Below are 21,320 nucleotides of genomic sequence, written 5' to 3' on the forward strand. Positions count from 1 at the left end.
TTTTCGAGTTTACGGGTTCGCCATTTCAAGATGGTTAAAAAGAGTAACTTCTAGTTTGTACCATTCGATTTCTTGGAATTTTCTGGTCTCAAAGAATGTCCTTTTGGGTGTCATAAGTTAGTCATTTGAACCTGAGACACCTACAAATACGACGATATAATTTTTCTATAGGTATTATGAATTAAAAAATATAAAAAATCAGGAAGTTCCCTAAGTCAATTTTGAGCCCGGATGCGTACTTAACAGATACAAATTAGTAAATACAGTAGATTTCAGAAATTTTCGTAATCGAATAAGGAAGATAATTCGACGTATCCAAACTTGGAATTTTGGCTCAAATATTTCAAGCGAGAAATTAAAAAAAAAAAATGGGGTTTTCTGATTGGGCTGAAACTGAGATTCTAGACTTTAATTATGCACCTTAGATTCCAATTTTCCAACAATTGATTTTATTTCAATTCGATTTCAACCGAAATCGCATTTCATTCAATATCTCAAAAAATATTTTTCGAGTTTACGGGTTCACCATTTCACGATGGTTCAAAATTGTGGCTTCTAGTTTATACCATTCGATTCCTTGGAGTTTTCTGGTCTCAAAGAATGTCTTTTTGGGTGTCATAAGTTAGTCATTTGAACCTCAGACACCGACAAATCCGACGATGTAATTTTTCTATGGATATTATGAATTAAAAACTATAAAAAAAATCAGGAAGTTTCCTAAGTCAATTTTAAGCTCGGATGCGTATTTAAGAGATACAAATTAGTAAATACAGTAGATTTCAGGAATTTTCGTAATGGAATAAGGAAGATAATTGGACGTACCCAAACTTCAAGTTTTGACTCAAATATTTCAAGCGAGAAATTAAAAAAAACTATAAAAAAAATCAGGAAGTTTCCTAAGTCAATTTTGAGCTCGGATGCGTATTTAAGAGATACAAGTTAGTAAATGCAGTAGATATCAGGAATTTTCGTAATCGAATAAGGAAGATAATTCGACGTATCCAAACTTCGAATTTTGACTCAAATATTTCAAGCGAGAAATTAAAAAAAATAATAGGGTTTTCAGATTGGGCTAAAACTGAGATTCTAGACTTTAATTATGCACCTTAGATTCCAATTCTGCAACAATTGATTGTATTTCAATTCGATTTCAACCGAAATCGCATTTCATTCAATGTCTCAAGAAATATTTTTCGAGTTCACGGATTAACCATTTCAAAATGGTTCAAAAGTGGGACTTCTAGTTTATACCGTTCGATTCCTTGGAGTTCTCTGGTCTCGGAAATGTCAAAATAATGGGGTTTTCAGTTTGGGCTAAAACTGAGATTCTAGACTTTAGTTATGCACCTTAGATTCCAATTCTGCAACAATTGATTGTATTTCAATTCGATTTCAACCGAAATCGCATTTCATTCAATCTCTCAAAAAATATTTTTCGAGTTCACGGATTAACCATTTCAAAATGGTTCAAAAGTGGGACTTCTAGTTTATACCGTTCGATTCCTTGGAGTTCTGTGGTCTCGGAAATGTCCTTTTGGGCGTCATAAGTTAATCATTTGAACCTCAGACACCGATAAATCCGACGGTGTAATTTTTCTATAGATATTATGAATAAAAAAATATAAAAAAATCAGGAAGTTCCCTAAGTCAATTTTGAGCTCGGATGCGTATTTAAGAGATACAAATTAGTAAATACAGTAGATTTCTGAAATTTTCGTAATCGAATAAGGAAGATAATTCGATGTATCCAAACTTGGAATTTTGACTCAAATATTTCAAGCGAGAAATTAAAAAAATAGGGTTTTCTGATTGGGCTGAGACTGAGACTCTAGACTTTAATTTTGCACCGTAGATTCCAATTCTCCAACAATTGATTGTATTTCAACTCGATTTCAACCGAAATCGCATTTCATTCAACATCTCAAAAAATCTTTTTCGAGTTTACGGGTTCACCATTTCAAGATGGTTCAAAAGTGTATAGTTTATACCATTAGATTCCTTGGAGTTTTTTCGTCAAAACGAATGACATTTTAGGCCTGATGAGTTTGCTGTTTGAATCTCATACATCGATAAATCGGACGATCTCATTTTTCTATAGGTAGTATTATTTAAAAAATAAAAAAAAAAATCAGGAAGTTCTGTGTATCAATTCTGAATTCGGATTCGTTTTCAGAAGGACTAAATTAGTAAGCACAGCAAATTTAAAAATCTTCGTTATCGAATAAGGAAGTTGACACATTGTACTGCGAAATTTTTGTTAGGTACAGATATTTCAGGCGAAATATTTCATAAAAAATAAAGACCTTCTATTCCGATTTGGCTGAAACTGAGATTCCAGACCATAATTTTGCATCGTAGAATCCATTTCTGCACTGTTGAACACTCATTCGATTTCAATCGAAATTGAATTTCATAACGGATCTCAAAAAGTACTTTTTGAGTTTACGATCTCACCATTTCAAGACGGTTCAAGAGTTGGACTTCGGGTTCGTACCATTCGTTTCCTTGGAGATTTCACTTCGAAACACATGGCTGTTTGGACTGAAGAAGTCTGTTGTTTTTTAACCTCAAAGATTGGCAGAGCGGATAATGTAATTTTTCCAAAATTCGGGAAGCTCCGTGGATCAATTTTGAACTCGGATTAATTTTTAATAGGTCCAAATTAGGAAGTATTGTGAAAATTCTTCAAAATTAGTTACTGTCTTTGGGGTTTGGCCATTTCATTCGCAGTTTTTTCATCTAATTTCTACGATAATGAAGAATATGATGTGCAGAGGTGTATATTTAAAAATTAAGACAGTTGGTATTTTTTGAAAAGTTACGTTGCAGCTTTTCTTAAAAGAAAAATGAAACCAAGACTTTGCCTGTTGGTGAAAGAAGTAGTGAGAACTACAGGTTTTAATACTAATTAATAGAAATATCTTGCGTGACTTTGTATTTATTGCGGCGTAACATGTAATTCGATAGAAGAATGATTTATTGTAGAAGATAATAGTAAGAAAGCAACAAGTAGCAAATATTACATATTCCCCTAGCTGTTCCTAGAACCCTTCAGAATGATACTTACATAATTTACTTTCCCAAATTTTTCCACAATGTCATCGTTCTCAAAATTTAGCAGCAATATTTGAGTTTATAATAACTTAATAAAAACATTGGTGAAGTCACCAGGCCCGGGCAATCCCTCACTTCCAACACAAATTTCCTCCACGTTTGTGCTTACGCGTCACAAATAAACCAGTGCCACAATTGACTGACCTCTTTTCCTTGAGAACTAAAAAGTCTATGACCTTTGCAACAGGATTCCGACAAAGTTTGCAAAGTGCTGAACTCGCCGTAAAAACGGAACACAATTTGTGCGACCTTTAAAATTTCCAATTCCAAGACGATATCTCTCGCTCTGATTACCGAGAAAACAAAAGCCCTGCCAAGTGGCCTTCAATCGATGCGTCATAAAGATGACTGTTTGAACGTTGCAGCCGCATTTCCAAAGAACGAGCAGTCACAAATTTCGGATTAGCGGAATTTTTTACCTGAAAATGTGGTTCCCGTGGTCGATAGTGGTAGATCAATCTTGCATCAGAATACATTAATGTACTTAAATATTTAATGCGGTACTAAAAGTAATTAAAAGCTTGAATGGGTAAAGCTTTTAGGTTTTATTATTATTATTATAATAACGCGAAGTAAAAAAATACATATGTAGAAATGAAGGTTTTTTTTTCGTGATAGACACGATAGGTAAATACTTTCAATATTATTACCATTTTCCATATTTTACCCTTGTGGATAGACTAAGCTTCATTGATTTTATGTCAGAATCATAAATCTAATATATATTCAAAATATGTACTTGCGTTATACTGTGTTGTTTATGACACGTTAGTGTTTATGTGTCGCCTTTACATGCTCTACTACAACAACGATGTAATATATACCATTACAAGTGGGCATTTATTGTCATAAAGAGCGGTTAAAAAAATAAATTCCTTAAAATTTGCATAACAAAGTAGATATCAATCTTGTCATGGCAAATATTAGCCCCGCCCACCCACCCTCCAGTTTTTTAGAGACTATATCATTTGCCAAAACAATCTTATCTTAGGAAATATTAGCCCCGCCCACCCGCCCTCTATTTTCTTAGAGATTATGTCATTTGCCAAAGTCAATCTTGTCTTAGCAACTATTTGCCCCGCCCACCCACCCTCTACTTTCTTAGAGGTTATATCATTTGCCAAAATCAGTCATATAGTAGCAATTATTAGTCCCGCCCACCCGCCCCCTATTTTATTAGAAAATCAATCTGGTCTTCGCAAATATTAATATAAAAAAATATATAATTTATACTTACAATTTTTAAAAATCGCTCAAAATACTAGATGATAAACAATGTTTAGCTTTTTAATTTTTCGATTTCCAATTTTCTGATTCTGCTATTTCCTGTTCTTCAAATTTTCGACATCTCAATTCTCAGATGTTTCCGTTTTAGAAGTTTTTAATGTAGCGATTTTTGAATATTTTATTTTTCAATTTTTCAATTGTTGACGTTTCTAAATTTTCAGTTTCTCAATTTCTCGATTAATCATTCGAACCTCAATAAAATTTTTAAATTTTTGTTTTTTTTTTATTTTCGGATTTCTCGATTTTTCAGCTTTTTAATTTCTCGGTTTTCAATTTTTCGATTACTAAATTTTTCGATATTTCAGTGTTGGAACCTTTCAATTTTTCGATTCTGCAATTTGCCGTTATTCAAATTTTCGATTTCTCAGTTTTCCGATGTTACAGTTTTACGAGTTTTCTATTTTTCCAACCTTTAATTTTTTAATTTTTGACGTTTCGAAATTTTCTATTTCTCGAATTCTCAATAAATCGATTTTTTGATTTTTCGATTTCTCGATTTTTAGGCGTTTCGATTTTTTGATTTTTTTTATTTTCTCATTTCTCGATTTCTCCACTTATCAATGTTTCGTGTAGAATTTTCGATTTTTGGACCTTGATTTTTCGAATTTTCGATTTCTTAATTTCTCGATGCTATCTTATCATAGCAACTATTAGCCCCGCCCACCCACCCTCTATTTTCTTAGATATTATGTCATTTGCCAAAATCGATCTGGTCTTAGCAAATATTAATACAAAAAAGATATATAATTTATACTTACAATTTTTCCACAGGCTTTACAGAATAATTCGCCGTTTTATACATGAAAAATTCTGCAATTTCCTGTTCTTCAAATTTTCGACTTCTCAATTCTCAGATGTTTCAGTTTTACAAGTTTTTAATTTTGCGATTTTTGAATTTTTCAATTTTTCAATTTTTGACGCCTCTAAATTTTCAATTTTTCAGTTTCTAAATTCCTCGATTAATCGATTTTTTGATTTTCCTATTTCTCGATTGCCCGATTTTCCAATGTTCCTATTTTTCAATTTTTCACTTTTTCAATTGTTCCATTTTTGAATTTTTCATCTATTTTTTTTTTTGTTTTTTACTTTGATTTTTCTACTTTTCAATTTCTCAATTTTTCAGTTTTTCGATTTCTCAATTTCTTGAGATCCTAGTTTTGCAATTTTACAATATGTATTTCGATTCTTCAATTTTTCCATTTCTAAATTTTCAATTTTTAGATTACTAAATTTTCCGATTATTCAATTTTTCAATATTTCAGTGTTGGAATCTTTCAATGTTTTCGATTCTGCAATTTTTCGGTTTCTCAGTTTTCCGATGTTACAGTTTTACGAGTTTTCAATTTTTCCAACTTTTAATTTTATGATTTTTTAATTTTTCAATTTTTGACATTTCTAAATTTTTTGTTTCTCAAATTCTCAATAAATCTCGATTTTTCATGTTTGAATTCTTCAATTTTTCGATCTTTCGTCTAGAATTTCTGATTTTTTTACCTTAATCCTTGGAATTTTCGATTTCTTAATTTCTCGATGTTACATTGGGATAGAAACTATTAGCCCCGCCCATCCACCCTCTATTTTCTTGGAAATTATATCATTTGCCAAAATTAATCTTATCTTAGCAACTACTAGCCCCGCCCACCCACCCTCTACTTTCTTGGAGATTATATCATTTGCCAAAATCAATCTTATCTTAGCAACTATTAGCCCCGCCCACCCGCCCTCTATTTTCTTAGAGATTATGTCATTTGCCAAAATCAATCTGGTCTTAGCAAATATTAATATAAAAAAAAATATGTATAGTTTATACTTAGAGTTTTCCCACAAGCTTTACAGATCAATGCGCCGTTTTCTATATGGAAAACGTTTTAATGTTGCGATTTCTGAATTCTCAGAATTTTCAAATTTTCAATTATTGACGTTTCTAAATTTTCAATTTTTCAGTTCCTCAATTTCTCGATTAATCGATTTTTCGATTTTCCAGTTTCTCGATTTCTCGATTTTCCAATGTTAGTGTTTTTTCGATTTTTCACTTTTTGAAATCTTCAATTTTTCGAGTTTTCATCTAAATTTTTTCTTTTTTACTTTGCTTTTTCTACTTTTCGATTTCTCAATTTTTCAGTTTTTCGATTTCTGTTTCTCGAGATCCTAATTTTGGATTTTTTTTTGTATTTCGATTCTTCAATTTTTCCATCTCTAAATTTTAAATTTTTCGCTTTTTGATGTTTGGACTTCTTGATTTTTCAGCTTTTCAATTTCTCGGTGTTCAGTTTTTGGATTATTTAATTTTTCAATATTTCAGTGTTGGAATCTTTCAATTTTTCGATTCTGCAATTTCCCGTTCTTCAAATTTTCGATTTCTCAGTTTTCCGATGTTACAGTTTTACGAATTTTCAATTTTTCCAACTTTTAATTTTTTGATTTTTCAATTTTTCAATTTTTGTCGTTTCTAAATTTTCTGTTTCTCAAATTCTCAATAAATCTATTTTTCCATTTTTCGATTTTCCGATTTTTAGGCGTTGCGACTTTTCGATTTTTTTTTTGATTTTCTAATTTCTCGATTTCTCCACTTATCAATGTTTCGATATATGGATTCCTCGAAGTTCTCGAATGTTCGATTTTTCATGTTTGAATTATTCAATTTTTCGATCTTTCGTCTAGAATTTCCGATTTTTTTAGTTTCTGGATGTCATCTTGTCATAGCAAGTATTAGCCCCGCCCACCCACCCTCAATTTTCTTAGAGATTATATCATTTGCCAAAATTAATTTTATCTTAGCAACTATTACTCGAGTTGGATGACTTTTCTTTATAGTACCGGAAACATTAAATGTGACCCTGAAAATAGTAAGATAGGTCGAAGAATCAGCTCTTTAATTATCTAAGTACATTAAGTTTTACTAAGAACGTTTCGATTTTTCGATTTTTTTTTATTGTCTCATTTCTCGATTTCCTCACTTACCTTTCGATTTATGGATTCCTCGAATTTTCAGTTTTACAAGTTTTTAATGTTGCGATTTTTGAATTTTTCGGTTTTTCTAAATTTTCAATTTTTCAGTTTCTCAATCTCTCGATTTGTCCATTTTTCAATATTTCTATTTTTCGATTTTTCTACTTTTCGATTTCTCAATTTTTCAGTTTTTCGATTTCTCAATTTCTCGAAATCCTAGTTTTGGAATTTTTCAATATGTATTTCGATTCTTCAATTTTTTCAATTCTAAAATTTTTCAATTTTGCGTTTTTCTGATGTTTGGATTTTTCAATTTTTCAGCTTTTCAATTTCTCGGTTTTCAATTTTTCGAATACTACATTTTTCGATTATTCAACTTTTCAATATTTCAGTGTTGGAACCTTTAAATTTTTCGATTTTGCAATTTCCCGTTCTACAAATTTTCGATTTCTCAGTTTTCCGATGTTACAGTTTTACGAGTTTTCAACTTTTCCAACTTTTAATTTTTTGATTTTTTAATTTTTCGATTTCTCGATTTTTAGGCGTTTTGACTTTTCAATTTTTTGATTTTCTCATTTCTCGATTTCTCCACTTATCAATGTTTCGATTTATGGATTCCTCGAATTTCTCGAATGCCCGATTTTTCATGTTTGGTTTCATTAATTTTTCGATTTTGCGTCTAGAATTTCCGATTTTTTTGTCTTTGATTTTTCGTATTTTCGATTTATTAATTTCTCGATGTTATCTTGTCATATTAGCCCCTCCCACCCACCCTCTATTTTCTTAGAAATTATATCATTTGCCAAAACCAATCTTATCTTAGCAACCATTAGCTCCGCCCACCCGCCCTCTATTTTCTTAGGGTGGGTTTTTCCATCTCTAGTTAACTTACGGTTTAACCTAACTCACAGTTAACTAGGCCTGCAGTGTTTTTCCATTTTCGTTAACTAACGGTTTAAAGTTAACTTCTAATTTCATTTAACCAGAACTCAAAGTATCAGTTAACTAGTAGTTTCATATTTTGACGTTTGATTTTGTAAAACTGTCATCAGTAAAATGATGGATTTCGTCGATATTAACGTTTACAGCGACGATGAGGAGGTGCCTGTACGAAAACAAAGAGTTTTAAGGGAACGTATAAACCATTTTGAAAAATGGGATAGAAAAGAATTCTTACAGAGATAAACGTTTGCAACTTTTTTTTTAAATTGGCGTATTTGCATTTTAAAATTTGGACCCCCTTAAATTACCCCCCAACACTGGAATTGAATTCATCTGCAATGGTACGACAGGTATTTGCCTTCTGCTCCCATGTTACCTGGCCACTTTTTTGCATTCAATTATATTTCTATTTTTATGAACCAATTGGCTCAAAATCCTTTCCTCTTCTTTCGTAAAGTTAGAACACCGCTTTGTTTTCTCTGTGTTTCTCATTTTTGTACAAAATAATCACACCAGAAGAATTTGAATGACATTTATCACAATAAACAACAGATTTATGAAACGTTGCCATAGATACCAAATATAAATCATAGTTAACTGTTAGTTTTCTAACCAAATTTACAAATTTGTTGGAAAAACGCATTCAAAATTAACTGCTAGTTAACTTGGAGTTAAAGTTAACTAAAACTTACGAAACCAGAGGTTAACTACAATTTGGAAAAACCCACCCTTAGAGATTATGTCATTTGCCAAATTAATCTTGTCTTAGCAAATATAAATATAAAAAAACATATATAATTTATACTTACAATTTTCCCACAGGCTTTGCAAAACAATTCGCCGTTTTCTATGTGAAAAACGTCCTTGTTTTTCGTCCATTCCCTTAATTTGCCCTTTAAAGACGATTTGGCTTTGGGAATTTTTAAAAATCGCACAAAATACTAGATGATAAACAATTTTTACCTTTTTAATTTTCCGATTTTAAATTTTTCGGTTCTGCAATTTCCTGTTCTTCAAATTTTCGACTTCTCAGTTCTCAGATGTTTCAGTTTTACAAGTTTTTAAGGTTGCGATTTTTGAATTTTTTGATTTTTCTAAATTTTTTACGTTTCAGTTTCTCAATTTCTCGATTAATCGATTTTTTGATTTTCCTATTTATCGATTACTCCATTTTTCAATGTTTCTATTTTTCGATTTTTCTACTTTTCCCGGTTTTCAGTTTTTCGATTACTGAATTTTTAGATTATGCAATTTTTCAATATTTCAGCGTTGGAATTTTTCAATTTTTCGATTCTGTAATTTCCCGTTCTTCAAATTTTCGATTTCTCAGTTTTCCGATGTTACAGTTTTATGAGTTTTCAATTTTTCCAATATCTAATTTTTTGATTTTTTGATTTTTCGATTTCTCTATTTTTATGCGTTGCGACTTTTCGATTTTTTTGATTTTCTCATTTCTCGATTTCTCCACTTATTTCGATTTATGGATTCCTCGAACTTCTCGAATGTTCGATTTTTCATGTTTGAATTCTTCAATTTTTCGATCTTTTGTCTAGAATTTCCAATTTTGTTATCTTGTCATAGCAACTATTAGCCCCCCCCCACTCACCCTCTATTTTCTTAGAAATCACATCATTTGCCAAAATCAAGTCTTATCTTAGCAACTATTACTCGAGTTGGATGATTTTTCTCTACATTATATAGTAGCGGAAACATTAAATGTGACCCTGAAAAAATTAAGATAGGTCGAAGAATCAGCTCCTTAGTTATCTAAGTACATTAAGTTTTACTAATAACTGGCCTTTAAATAAATTTAAATATTTGTTTTATATTTCAGTACAAAATTGTTTTTGTAAAACTATAGATACAATAATTCGTTTCTTAAACAGGCAGTAGTTTTGACCTAATTACCCCTCTCCATCCACTTTCTCCGACCTCCCTCCTCGACCTGCATCCACTTCCGCACCTGCCCAGCTCGTCCTCGCGAAAGCGAAATTTATCATCACCTCTTCCACATTCTTCGGTCCGAATGATTTTTGAGCATGCCAGGCGAAAGATGATTAATAGCCACTTCTGCATCAGTCCCGGTGGTGGCGTTGACGTTAACCTTTGCCGATTCCGGTAGGGCGGAGGAGCACACGTGGGGTGTGAGGTTGAGGGTTGTGGATGTATTGATCGAGATGTAGCCCCAGACTGCAACAGCTCCCGCGTGACTCAGCAGACCCTAATTGCAGTCCATGCCATGCAGGCATCTTTGCAGATCTGGGTTTGTTCACCCCTGGCTTGAAAAAACCGTGCGCACGAGATCTGCCGGGTTTCAGGTTTTCGTGCTGTGGGGGGTGAAGCATTTTTCGTTGTACTCGTTATCAGGGGGCGAAGTTTGAGCGATTTGCTGGATTTGCCTGTTGCGTCTTTTTAAGTTGTTTGTGTATGGAGTGCTTTGGTTCGTGTTGGAGCTGTTTACGGACGTGGTGACGTCGATTGCCGTAATGTGGCACAAGGGAGTGAAAGGAGTGTGGCTAAAGGCAAGCTTACACAGTCGTGGCGTGGCCGAGTCGAGCTTTCCGATCAAAAAATGTGTCGTCGTTGTTTTATTTTTAGCCACTTCCTTTGTCCATCCATATCATATACTATTTATTTTATCGTTTGACCGCAAGAGTATAAATTCGATAGCGGAAGTTTGTAATCATTTTCATGCGGTAGGCCATGGAAATATTTAACAAATGTCACACGATTCTATCTTGATGGATTGTTTACGAGCTATTCAGGATGAGGTAAAATTTGGCATGGCTAAACTTCCACAGACCTTCATGTTTGTGGTCCCCTGGGTGTTGTGTGTTGGTAACGAGATCTCTGTCATGACATAATGTGGGTGTATTTCACATCAAATGAAAATATGTTCTACGACACACCCTTCATATATTTTTTTAATTATTTTATTGGACTATGCTTTGTTCCCTGAATTGAAAGCAGCTTTCCCCTTTGACGCGAAAAAAACCTCGACAAACATTTTTTTCCTGTGTGTAAGCTAAAAGTGCGAAAAAGCGGTCTTCCTTTTCCGTCTGTCTGTCTGTTCAGAAACTACTAGACTTTTACTCCTGGACCATTAACACACTATTTTTGTTTTGATTTATTTTAAAAGCGATGACTTTAACTGACAAATTATAAATGACATTATGACAAGTGAGAACTGTCATGTCAACGAGGCGGGATTTTTGAAATCCGTGGCCAGCTATGCCCTTGGAATCATTTATAAAAGCCCTGTATATAAGGTGTTTTCAAGTGGAACACCTCTATTTTCTTACAGAGTATGTCATTTCTCAATAAAAAGATCTGCCAAAATCAGTAGAATCTTAGCAAGTACTAACCCCACCCACCCGCCCTCTTCTTATTCTAAGGATAAGTTTTATGCCGGTTCAGTATAAGTTTCACCTTTCATTTAGAGCAGATAAAATTAATCACTAAAATAGAGGCGGGTGGGTGGGCGGGGTTAATTATTTTTTCTTCTGCATAGTTGAAATGGGGATTAAAAGAACCTAGGTTGTAAAAAAAGTAAAAAAAAAAGTTCTAATCGTAACCTTTTTTGTTGTACTATATATTTGCTATAAGATTAATTTCTTATTTCAGAAGAAAAACAAAGAGACAGAAAAAAATTTGGGATATATGAAACTTTTACTTTTTTTGGACCACATCCAAAATTTACCTAAAAAGCTTTTTTTTCTTTTAGATTTCGAACTCGAGAAGTTGGTTTAGACCTCACCCATTTCTTCAAAAACTTACACACAATTTGTTCAAAAACTCCGAATAAATTAGGAGTAATTATTAAAATTATTGAAAAAAATTTACTACAAAACCAAATATTTCTAAAGTTTTACTCCAGAACCAGTAACACATAATTTTTCAGGTGGAACACCACTATTTTTTTAGAAAGTATGTCAATTGTCAATAAAAGATCTGCCAAAATCAGTAGAATCTTAAATTTAATTTTACATTAATAAATATTGTTTGAATTTTATAAAATATGAAACATGAACATGTATTTTAGTATAACAAGATTTTTCTATTTAACTTTGAAACTGCAAAAGCGAATGCTCTGAAATCTTGCTTGTTTTAAGGTTATCGTAAGCATTGTAAATCGTTAATCAAAATTTGGTCGTGTATGCCGTTCCAGAAAAGTGATGACGTCATTTTACAATTTTGTCTCGTTTAAATGTTAAAAGACAACGTTGTGGCGGCACAATAACACGTTGGTAAGCGGCGAAAGATAAGTCGCCTCGTGGTCTAGTGGTCTGGATGCTTGCCCGGAAAGTGAGAGGCGCGGGTTCGATTCCCACCGAGGTAACAACATTTTTCTCCGCTTACCCACAATATGGATAGTCCTGAATGAATCTGTGTTGAATTCTCAATTTTACGATGTTTCTTGGTTGTTTTTTACTTTTCAGTTTTTCAGTTTTTGACGTTTAACCTAAATTTTCGATTTTTCAGTTTCTCAATTTTTCGATTAATCGATTGTTTGAGTTTTCAACTTTCTGATCTCTCAGTTTTTCAGTTTTTCGATTCCTCAAGTTTTCCATTTTTAAATTATACATTTTTCAATTTTTCGTTTGTTTGATGTTTGGATTTCTCGATTTTTCAGTTTTTTAATTTCTCGATTTTCAATTATTCGATTCTGCAATTTTTGACGTTTCTCAATTTCTCAATTTTCCCATTTTTTTTCGATTTCTCTATTTTTCGGTTTTTCAGTTTTGAAATTTGTCAATATGTATTTATTTAGATTCTTCAATTTCTCCATTTTTAAATTTTAGATTTTTAAATTTTTCAATTTTTCGCTTTTTTATTTTTGGATTTCCCGATTTTTCAGTTTTTCAATTTTTCGATTTTCAATGTTTCGGTTCTTCAATTTCCCCTTCTTCAAATTTTCGATTTCTCAATTCTCCAATGTTTCTGTTTTACTAGTTTTCAATTTTTCGATTTTTGAATTTGTGACCTTTCTAAATTTTCCATTTTTCAGTTTCTCAATTTCTCGATTAATTGATTTTTCGACTTTTCGATTTCTGGATTTATCGAGATTTCGTCAAGTTTGGATTTCTCAATGTTTAAATTTTTGTTTTGCAATTTTTGGAATTTTCAGCTTTTCGATTTCTGGATTTTCCAATTTTTTTGTTTCGATGTTTTAATTTTTTGACATTGAGTTTTGGAATTTTTCAATTTTTCGATTTTTAAAATTTTCGCTTTTTTGATTTCTCAGTTTTTAAAATTTTATATTCTTCGATTTTCCAATTTTTGGATTTTACGATTTTTCGAATTTTTGATATCTCGACTTCTCGGTTAGAAAATTAAAAAAATATTTTTATTCTTCGATTTCACGATTTTTCAAATTTTCGAGTTCCCAATTTTTCAACATTTCAAATTTGGGAATTTTTTAACTGGTGGATTTGTCAATTTTTCGATTTTTTGATGTTTCGATTTTTCTACTTTTCGGATTTTTGATTTTCTCATTTCTCAATTTCTCTCTTCATTTTTCATTGTTTCGATTTCTCGATTTTTCACCTTTTAAATTCTTCACTTTTTCAATTTTTCGATTTTTCATCCAAAAGTTTCGCTTTTTTGACTTTGATTTTTCAATTTTCTGATTTCTCAGTTTTTCAGTTTTCCGATTTCTCAATTTTTCGATGTTTCAGTTTTGGAATTTTTCAGTATGTATTTCGAATCCTCAAGTTTTCCATTTTTAAATTTTAGATTTTTCAGTTTTTTTTTGATGTTTGGATTTCTCTATTTTTCAGTGTTTCAATTTCTTGATTTTCAGTTTTTCAGTTCTGCAATTTCCTGTTCTTCAATTTTTCGAGTTTTCAATTCTCCGATGTTTAAGTTTTACGAGTTTTCAATTTCTCCATTAATTGATTGTTTGATTTTTCGACTTTTCGATTTCTCCATTTATCGAGATTTCAAGTTTGGATTTCTCAGTGTTTAAATTTTTCGATGTTTCCATTTTTATTTTGCGATTTTTCGAATTTTCAGCTTTTCGATTTCTGGATTTTCCAATTTTCTTTGTTTCGATATTTTAATTTTTTGACAATTGATTTTGGAATTTTTCAATTTTTCGAGTTTTAAAATTTTTGATTTTTGATTTCTCAGCTCTTAAAATTTTATATTCTTCGATTTTCCAATTTTTGGATTTTACGATTTTTCGAATTTTTGATATCTCGACTTCTCGGTTTTCCAATTCAAAACATTTTTCGATTCTTCGATTTCAAGATTTTCCAAATTTTCGAGTTCCCAGTTTTTCAACATTTCAAATTTGGGAATTTTTTAACTTGTGGATTTTTCAATTTTTCAACTTTTCAAATTTTTGATTTTCTCATTTCTCAATTTCTCCATTTTTCACTGTTCCGATTTCTCGATTTTTCACTTTTTAAATTCTTCAATTTTCGGATTTTTCATCTAAAATTTTCGATTTCTTGACTTTGGCTTTTTCGGTTTTTCGATTTCCCAATTTTTCAGTTTTCGATTTCGCAACTTTTCGATGTTTCAGTTTTCGAAATTTTCAATATGTATTTCGATTCTTCAGTTTTTCCATTTTTTAATTTTAGAATTTTCAATTTTTGTTTTTTTTTTTTAATTTTTTTTTATTTCTCGGTTTTTCAGTTTTTCAATTTTTCGTTTTTCAGTTTTTCGATTACCCAATTTTTCGATATTTCGCTGTTGGGATCTTTCGATTTTTTGATTCTGCGAGTTCCCGTTCTTCAAATTTTCCATTTCTCAATCTTGCGATATTTCTGTTTTACGAGTTTTCATTTTTTCAATTTTTGACGTTTCTAAATTTTCAATGTTTCAATTTATCGATTGATTTTTTGATTTTCCCATTTCTCGATTTCTCGACTTTGCAATGTTTGATTTCTCGATTTTTCAATTCTTCAATTTTTCGATTTTCATCTAAAATTTTAAATTTTTTAGTTTTTTCGATTTCTCAATTTTTAAATTTTTTGATGTTTTAGTTTTGGAATTTGCGATTCTTCAGTTTTTCCATTTTTAAATTTTAAGTTTTTCAATTTTTCGTTTTTTTGATGTTTGGATTTCTCGATTTTTCAGTATTTTTTTTTAATCTTTCAATTTTTTACTGTTCGATTTTTTCGGTTTTGAGCTACTTCAATTTCCCAATTTTCCATTTTTAGACTTCTCTACTTTTTGATTTCCCGATCTTTTGATGTTTCGATTTCTCGATGTCTCAGTTTTTAATTTTTCCATGTTTCGGTTTTTTGATTTTTTAACTTTTCGGCTTCCCGATTTTCCGATGTTCCGATTTTTCAATTTTTCGTTATATTTACTAATTTTTCGTCATTTCAGTAGTGGAACTTTACAATTACTCGATTTTTCAGTTTTACGGTTCTTCAATTTTTCGATTATTCAGTTTTTCAATTTTTGACGTTTTTAAATTTTCGATTTTTCAAATTCTCGATTAATCGATTTTTTGATTCTTCAAATTTTCGATTTCTTGATTTTTCGACGCTTTGATTTTTTTATTATTAGATTAGACTAGGTCGGATTCGATTATCCCATTTTTCGATTTCTCGACCTTTCAATGTTTCGATTTTTCTATTGTTCACTTTTTCAATTCTTCGATTTTTCGATTTTTCATCTAAAATTTTCGATTTTTTGACTTTGATTTTTCGAATTTTCAAGTTTGCAATTTTTCAATTTCTCAATTTTTCGATGTTTCAGATTTGGAAATTTTTAGAATGTATTTCGGATTTTCAACTTTTTCATTTTTAAATTTTAGATTTTTCAATTTTTCATTTTTCGTTTTTTTAATGTTTGGATTTCTCGATTTTTCAGTTTTTCTATTTTGTAATGTTTTCATTTTTCGATTATTCAATTTTTTGATATTTTCATTTTTCAATTTGAAAAATTTTAGATTATTCAGTTATACGATTTTTCTGCTCTTCCTCATTTCTATTTGTAAATTTCCTGATTTTTCAGTTTTTTATGTTGCGATTTTTCGACTTCTGGGGTTTAAAATTTTTCGTTTTTTCAATTTTTCGATTTTTCAATTTTTGCGATTTTTCACTTTTTCCGATTTCTCGATTTTTTGATTTATTTTTTTCTAATTACTTATACGTTTTTCGATCTTTCAGTTTTTAACTCTCCAATTTCTTCTATTTTGGGCTACTTTATTTTTAGACTTCTCTACTTTTTAATTTCTCGATCTTTTGATGTTTCGATTTCTCGATGTTTCAGTTTTCAATTTTTCTGTTTCGGTTTTTCGACTTTTTGGCTTACTGATTTTCTGATGTTCCGATTTTTCAATTTTTCGATTTCCTAATTTTTCGTCATTTTAGTAGTGGAACTTTTCAATTTCTCGATTTTTCAGTTCCACGAATCTTCAATCTTTCGATTTTTGAGTTTTTTTCAATTTTTTTAAATTTTCGATTTTTCAATTTGAAAAATTTTAGATTATTCGATTTTCCAATTTTTCAGTTCTTCCTCATTTCTATTTGTGAATTTTCCGATTTTTCAACTTTTTGTTTTAAATTTTTCGGTTTTTCAATTTTTCGATTTTTCAATTTTTGCGATTTTTCACTTGTTGCGATTTCCCGATTTTTTGATTTATTTTTTTCCAATTATACGTTTCTCGATCTCTCAATTTTTAACTCACCAATTTTGTCGATTTTGGCTTACATACTTTGATTTCCCATTTTTCCATTTTTAGACTATCTACTTTCGATTTCCCGATCCTTTGATGTTTCAATTTCTCGATGTTTCAGTTTTCAATTTTTCCATGCTTTGATTTTTCGATTTCTCGGTTTTTCGGCTTCCCGATTTTTCAATTTTCTGATTTTTCAATTTTTTGGTATTTTAATTTTTCGATTTTTTAAATTTGATATTTTTTTTAGTTCTTTGATATTGTAATTTTTCAGTTTTTTCGTTTCCCAATTTTTTGATTATTTAAATTTTATAATTTTCGGTTTTTCAATGGTTCCATTTTTTTATCCGATGTCTTGATATCTTGTTTTTTCGATTTTAAAATTTTTTCAACTTTTCGATTTTTAGTTTTCTCGATTTTTCAAGTTTTTGATTTTTCAATTTTTCAACATTTTAATTTTGAGAGTTTTTCAATTTCGGGTTTTTCCAATTTCCAATAGAACTTAAAACGAAAACATTGAGCATTTTGGAAGTTTGTGGTTTCCAGGTACCTGGACGACGCTTTCCCCATTTTCGCTAAACTAAAGATATTATTCAAGAACTTCCGCATATTTGAATCAATGAGTAACACTATTAAATTCATAATAACCAAACGAACTCACAATAAAAACAATAAAACCCATTGTTTCTAGACACATTTGCAATTATAAATATAAAATAATAAAAGCTTCGAAATCGCTGTATTCGGAGCAAATGCGCTAGATTAGTGCCAACTCCGTCATTGTTCAACAGAAAATGACAAGTCGCAATTTTCTGATCGATAAACTCCTCACTTTCCCTCTAAATGAGGAAAGCTGCGTTAAGAAGCTTAAAATCGTTGTAACCAGGTTCGGCGGTTTTAATGGAGGTATTGTAGATACGGTTATTAAATTTAAACTCGACAAAGTCGCGTTGTCGAATACTAAAGGGGTAAAAGAAGTTCAAAAGATCGCCCAACGTTGTTTGACATTGGTTGATTGGTTACAGTGGATGCGGCAGATGCTAGTATAGTCTGCAATATATTGTTTACCACCATACGTGTGTGGCGATTCCCCTCTGTTGCAATGGTATTTACTAAAAACTTTTTTTGGAACTGCGTATAGAATATATTTTTGTTTGTTGTAGTACGGTTAGAGTTTCGGCTGAATTCAAATTTTAAATTGAATGAAATAAAAAAAATGTGTTGTGCGATCATCCCAACCGCCATCCCATCAGTTCGGACCGTTCGAAAGGTCGCACATCCCGATCTTCCCAATCTCCCTTCGAACATGCTCGAAATCCTTCCGCCCATCCGGCAATCGATCCCCCGTCCGCAAATCGCCATTGAGAGTGTCTGCGAACTCTCGAGGCCACGCTGCGATAATAACCCATGCCGGCGACCTTCTACTTAACCCATGACGGAGTGCCGCCACTGTGACACATCCAGCGCTGGGGTGAGTCTGGATCCGGGCCATCTCCGATCTAATTGCACAAAATCGATCATCTAGGCGGTGGCGGATAGACGCTCGTGACGTCACCGGTGCTCACTTGGTGGGGCGCGGCGCTTGGTCCAAGCTTGAGCTGAACCAGTGCGTATCTGCGGTCCTTCGAGTCGGCCGCACCAAGCCACTCCAGGCGAAATCTTCGAAAAAAGTGTGTACGCAGTGCGTGAAAAGGGCACCACGTGGTGGTCGGTTCTCCGGGTTTGCAGTGTGGGTGTCGGGCGGAAGTTGCAACAATTTCCGCCCAAGCGGTGGCGCGCCCTGCCGGATGCTGGGTCAAGGAACCAGAGGCGCTCTAGGAATCCGCTTTTGTTGTAATTTGTTTAAATGTGCCAAGGCGGCCGTGCCAAGACGTAACTAGGCCCATGGGTCGCGCTGGTAGGGATATTTTTAGCCGCTGAACCATGGCGCGAGGGTCGACCCAGCGGCCCCACCAGACCCGACTCAACCCATCCACCAAGGGGAGCGCGGTATTTATTTTTCTTGGCGAGGACCGATTTAGTTCAAGGTGTGATCATCCGCGGCTGACGTCACGTTTGCCTCACACTGGTGACGTGCTGCACGTCTTATCACTGCAAATGTCTAATAAAGGTTCGGTCAATGGAATGTACACTCCGCGCAAAAAGGACCACGCCGGATTTTCTCCCTGGCGCGCTTTTAATGGAAGATGCATTAGTGGAAAAGTTGCAGCTGTTGGCGGCGCGGAGACCGCTCCCAGCGGGGGCCTGGGTTTAGTTTTATTTGTCGCTGGAAAAAACTCCAACCTTGGTGACTTTATTATCACAGTACTTAGGATTAGGAATTACGTCGGTGGCGGAAAATGTGGGAAAAGTCGGGTCCGGGAGATTCACACTTCGCGGAATGAGGGGTTGTGATTCATGAAAAATATTTGTTTATCGTGCGGTTTCAAGGTTTGCGCTTGTTTGTTTATTGATAGTTGGGTTTAGTCTTATTAATTGGCTAATTTGCTCGGAATGCACAGATCGCCAGGTGGCGTTCAAAATAAGATAAAACAGTGGTGTCTTTGTACTTTCGAATTTATGGCTTAAGTGTTTACGAATAAAAGTAATCTTAATTAGCTTTACGCTCTAAACAAATTGGTTGTTGTGCGCTAGATTGTGTAAACGGCGGGTTTTTATGGGCAATTTTGCGTTTTGCAAAAAAATATTGCGACTTTTGAAACTAACAGAATGAAAACGTTTTACAAATTTCGAATCTTCCAAGTTCAAGGACTTGCAGTCGAAAATTTTTAAATGAGTTTAGTCTAACTTTTGTTTTCAAATAAACAAGCAAATAAACATGGTCTTATTATTACCAGATTTAAAAACATTGAGGTTCTTCATGGACCATGTTCTTTTAAAGTTGACGATCTTCAAAAAGCATGCCCTGTATATGATGTAGAATATCATTTTTTATTTAGTAAATTCTTTTCATATAAAAAAAATCGAAATTATTGTAATTTATTCTGTCTAGAAGTTTTTTTTTCACTTTTTCTTTCTTTTTTTTTAGATAAACTACGTCCAATTTTTTTATTTTTTCCATAATTTTTTTGAGAAATGTTTTAGATTTTTTTGTGTTAAGATTTGCACTGTTCTCTTTGCTCGAAAGATAATACAAAAGACCGACTAAGGCTCAATTATTATTTATGTCTAAATTTCGTTCAATTAAGACTGGCTTTGTTAAAAAACTAATTTTGACATATTATTTTTACTTTCCGAGCTAAGCGAAGGAAGTACTGTAGTCGAGTCCATTGGGCGATTTGCTATTGTCATGTTTTCTCTACGTTTCATGACCCCAAGAGTACGAAAAACGCGGTCCTCCGTTTCCGTCTGTCTGCCTCTCTGTCTGTCGTCTGGGTGGATCTGTATTAGGCACCCTTTAAGTGCTAAATAAAAACAATTTAAGAATATCAAAGTCCAAAAAATTTTTTTCTACCCTTTGAAATATATATTTGTTTAAAATTTCCAAAACCTATTGAGTCGAAGATTTTTTAAAACACTACTTTTTTGTGGAGAGTTTCGATTTCGTAAGTCCACAATTTTCTTGACTTTCTAAAAACTTTCTGGAGATAAGATTATTAAATCTAGGGGTAACTGGACAAGCAATTGTAGATTATTCCATAAAAAAAAACGCTGATGATACAGTCAAAAAATGTTTTTAAATTTTAAATTATCGATGTTGTTTCATAAATGATTTTTACGTTGTTTGTTTTTTGATCATTTTTAAGGGCTCTTGGTAGGTGATGATAAGGGAGACAACATTGCCGCAATTTTTTCTATATTTTGGATAAAAAACGAATAATGTTTATAGCATTTTTTTGGTTACAAAATAATTCAAAATATATTTTTTCCTCAGAAATTTGCCGAGTTTTTGGTCCCAGTTCGACTAGTTTTATGTTTTTCCAAGTTGACGATCCTCAGAAAGCATGCCCTGTATATAATATAGGATTTTCAACCTTGACGACCTCCTCTTAAGCTCTATAACTACAGTTTATTTTTTTAAATTCCAATGCGACGTTGCCACATTATTCCAATTTTCTTGAAATTTTTTGGCAATGGAAAGGTTCACAAAAAATTCCAGTGGATTTAAAAGAAAATCTGTATTACAATATTTTATGGAGCAATGAATACAGATGTACGTTCTGTTGTGGTATAAATAAAATTGAATTTTCCTATACAGAGTGTTTATAAATATCCATTTTTTATTAGTACTGCATCCTATTTTACTTTTTGAGGAAACACATCGATATATAAGAAGAATGAAAACAAAACAAAAATAGAGCAAGATACACTAATAAAATACAGAGTGTCCTATTTGAAAACCCCGAAATGCCATTGTTTGAAACTTTTTTATAAACGCTCTGTATATTAA

General features: G+C 32.2%; 1 protein-coding gene across 2 annotated transcripts in view; it reads left to right on the forward strand.

Moving 5' to 3' along the window:
• Window positions 1-21,320, forward strand: part of LOC135139559 (uncharacterized) — a 79,398-nt gene that overhangs the window by 30,220 nt on the left and 27,858 nt on the right. The window contains exon 1 of one of the 2 annotated variants that reach the window (XM_064069850.1): window positions 18,551-18,659. The exons of the other annotated variant lie outside the window; for it this stretch is intronic. The gene's annotated coding sequence lies outside the window, so the exon portion shown is untranslated. Of the gene's footprint in view, window positions 1-18,550; window positions 18,660-21,320 lie in introns of those variants that run through there. 2 annotated transcript variants of the gene reach the window in all.

The sequence above is a fragment of the Zophobas morio genome, unplaced genomic scaffold, assembly GCF_036711695.1.
Source record: "Zophobas morio isolate AGI-343-1 ecotype UQ-CSIRO unplaced genomic scaffold, CSIRO_AGI_Zmor_V1 ptg000031l, whole genome shotgun sequence".
NCBI classification, from domain to species: domain Eukaryota; kingdom Metazoa; phylum Arthropoda; class Insecta; order Coleoptera; family Tenebrionidae; genus Zophobas; species Zophobas morio.